At 47.7% G+C, this 3685-nt stretch overlaps 1 long non-coding RNA gene across 1 annotated transcript; it reads right to left on the reverse strand.

Moving 5' to 3' along the window:
- Nucleotides 1–1825: 1825 nt before the first annotated feature.
- Nucleotides 1826–2683, reverse strand: LOC140425747 (uncharacterized). Its single transcript, XR_011947974.1, has 2 exons — nucleotides 2512–2683; nucleotides 1826–2369 (listed from the first exon to the last, which is right to left on the reverse strand). It is a non-coding gene; the product is annotated as an uncharacterized lncRNA (long non-coding RNA).
- Between the last annotated feature and the right edge of the window lie 1002 nt (nucleotides 2684–3685).

The following is a 3685-nucleotide window of genomic DNA, read 5'->3' on the forward strand; positions in this document are numbered from 1 at the left end:
AATTGCAGCAATAGTATTCAGCAGCAAACTCCTCTAATTCAATGTAGTTTCTCTTAAGAGGGACAGACTACTTTGAAGGAAAGGATGCTTGCTGCACTACATGCTACCAGCACAACGCCAGTATGGTCCCTATTGAGCACAGAGGCAGCCAGGACTGTGGGGACCATGCGGCTCTGAGCTACAATCATGGAAATGAGACGGGAGCACCAAATTTGCATGCTTCTCACCTCCAACAGAACTTGCGAGGACGGCTCGTGAATTGCAACATCTCCCCCCACCATCTCATGCGTAATTATCAGCGCAGACGAATGATTAATCGAGTATGTCTCAGTAAGTATTCTTCAATCTGAATGGATGAAGAGCCTTGGGCTGGATTCTCCAAAAATGAGGCTATGTCCCCAAGCCACCGTACAACGCTGGCGTTCACTCTGGACTTTCCTTCAGGAAATCCTGAGCGATTCTCCTACGTGCAGTGGGCTGGCAGGGCCCCGGAGTGCTCCTCGCAGCTCTGGCTGCGGATACGGGGTCCCACACTTCTGGTCGGGAGTCCGTGCATGTGCACGGTGGCCTGCGGCGGCTGTGCCGTGCGCCATGGCGGACTCGCACTGCGGACTGTCGGCAAAAATGTAGGCCCCCCCCCGAGATCACGCGCGCCCGCGGATCCGTGCCGCCCGATCACTCCACTGGCCGTCCACGAGGCACCCCGCCCCCCCCAGTGATCGATTCCCACGCCCCCCCACCGGGGCGGCCGTGGACTGAGTCTGCAGCCGCCACCCGAGGTTCCCAACAGCCGATACGTGGTTAGAACCACACCGTCCGGAGCTCAGCCAGTATTGTGCGGAAAATTGCGGGGGGCCCTCTGTCAGTGTCCCCCTACCTGCGCCGCGTAGATCGTACGCGAGTGATTCCCAAGAATTCCTGAGCGTCCCCCCCACCCCGTTGAATGCGATTCTGGCGCACAGAATCAGGGAATCCAGCCCCAGGTGTTTCTTGTCCTTCTCAGGGATACCACAGATGTCCTGTAGAGGGCACCACACTGGATCAGAGGCCTCATTATGCATGTTTGTACTCTGAGCCGTACAAAGGTTTGTGGGCAGTTGTGACTGACCGATGCCGTCTCTTTGTCACTGACCACAAAACCCGGAGAGTTTCAAACATGGGGGCGCAGCAAAGATGGGACTGGATTTGGGAGTCATTTGAGATGATCCTGTAAAATGACCCGGTAATTGCTTCAAGGTCCTGAGGATGATTTGTTTTTGGCTGTGGTTGTTGCTGACAACAAATGAGCAGAGCCCAAATTATTGGGAAGTTTCTGCACCCTTACTCTTACAGGCAAAAGTTCAACAAATAGTTAATTATTAACAAATTCCAAAAGCACATTCCCAAAGGGAGGTCCTGTTTGAGAATGAAAATGCAGCTCATGTGCGAACGACAAACAAATAGGATCAATAATCATGCAGTCAGGTCACTTCTCAGAATGTGCCGCGTTGCGAGGCGTCTACTTAGGAAAATACTGTTCAGAATCTGAATTACATTTAATATTTAAAAATTTACAAATTAAAAGCATCAGATATGTTTTGCGATTCCTCATCCGGTCTGTAAAGTAAAACAGTTTGCCTGATATAAACGCCTGATTTTTGTGGCAGAACAAAAGGTAAAATAGGCTGAACTAATATTACCCACCAGAGGAATTCTCAGCATGGAAATCGTGGTCACCTCCATCCCGTTTGCTGGAGTAGATAACGTGCATAGCTATTCAAGACATTGTCAATTCAGTCTTTAAAGCTGCCAGCTGGCTGAAAATAAATACGCTACAATCATACAACAGATTTAAATTTTAATTTATTTTGGAGTGGACTATGTCTTAATTAATATACTTGGGGGAGGTAGATCACCATTTCTGCTTCAAGGGAGAGTATGAGTTTTAACACCGGAGGGTAATAAAGGCCTTTACTGTCCCTATGGTAACATGATAGAAAAGATGTTGCCGTGGGGACACGAAAAGCCTATATAAACCTTCAGTCTTTATTAAGGTACATTTGAGAGAGACAATTTAGCAGTTATAATCTTGTTAAAACTGTCAATGATCATTCACTGGATTTCTCTGAGCTGTTCAGCTACAGGTTCTGTGTTAATTCAGCAGAAACATTTGCAGGGAAGAGAGCAGACTTTGGGATGACTTGTTTAGCAGATGTGTTTGGTCGTTGTGTGCGAGCCCGTCTACTTGAGCAATCTCAGACATCCCATGTACTGTGACTGGTATCCTCCAGAAAACTTCATTCCAATGTTGGATTGTATCCAACAGCTCCATTCCACTGAAAGGGCCAAGTCCAAAAAGGTTTCTGATTTTAGAATTTGAGACACTCCATCTGAGAATAGGAATAGTGAAAGATGCATACAAGAATCATGAAAGGGCATGGAAGCATAACCCTGTGTGCAAATATAATATAGCTGAAGTTACTTAAACATACTATAAACATTGGACCACATATTATGATGAGCAAGTTTTACCATTTTATGGTTCTCTCCTCATTCCCCAATACCTTGGCATTGTTCTTCAAAAGGTCAGGGGATATCTGACATTGAGGATATTCTGTATTTTCTCAGATGGTGCACTGAACACAGCCAAAATAAGTGAAGTTATCCATTTTCACACAGCTAGACTTTCTTCCACAGGACCTGAGGTGGGCAAGTGCAGGTTTCAGCATCAGCAACCAGCCAGATGGGAAGAGTTCAGGGTGTGTCACAATATACATCTATGTATACAATGGAGTGCAGACAGGCAGTGATTGAAACACAAGATGACCAGTAAGCACACAGAACAGAGCAGCCAATCACCAGACAGGACACGACCACTATAAAGCCAGAGGGCACCAGTTTTCCCGCTCTCTCGGGACCCAGCCTCTGAGACAGTCAGAGCTCATGAGCTAGCCAGTGCCTACACCATGTAGTAGTTAGGTTAGTCTGGTCAGGCAAGTGTCAGGTCTCCAGTCAAGTCAGCATAGTGTCAACCCACAGTTGAACATGTATAATAGTTTGGATGTTGAATAAAATCGTGTTGCATTTTATCAAGTGTTGGAGGTCTATCTCTCGCTACATTGCATCAAGTGCAGTTCACCTCAACCCAGCCTACCCAACACATCATGGTACCAGCTGAGTGATGCTGAAGATTTGACGGACCTACCTTGAGTGATTCAGCGCTGACCAGCAAACAGCCATCCGGTGACATGGAAAACGTCCGCCCTCCTCCGCAGCTCCGCATCGCCGGCAACTTCGGTGCAAATTGGAGGATCTTCAAACAAAAGTTCCAACTCTATCTCGAAGCCACCGATCTTGAGGCCGCATCGGACGCCAGGAAAATCGCACTATTCCTCTCAACAGCCGGGGACCACGCCATCCACATCTACAACTCCCTTACATTCGCTGAAGGCGAAGACAAGACAAAATTTAAAATAGTTCGACTGAAGTTCGACAGCCACTGCGACATTGAGGTGAATGAGAGCTTTGAACGGTACGTTTTCCAGCAGAGGCTTCAGGGTAAGGATGAACCTTTTCAGTCCTTTCTGACTCATCTCTGCATCCGAGCGCAGTCATGTAACCAAGACTCAACCCCTGATTCCATGATCCGGGATCAGATCGTTTTCGGGGTTCACTCCGATTCCCTTCGCCAGCAGCTCCTGAAAGT

Source organism: Scyliorhinus torazame, chromosome 6, assembly GCF_047496885.1.
Source record: "Scyliorhinus torazame isolate Kashiwa2021f chromosome 6, sScyTor2.1, whole genome shotgun sequence".
Taxonomy (NCBI): Eukaryota; Metazoa; Chordata; class Chondrichthyes; order Carcharhiniformes; family Scyliorhinidae; genus Scyliorhinus; species Scyliorhinus torazame.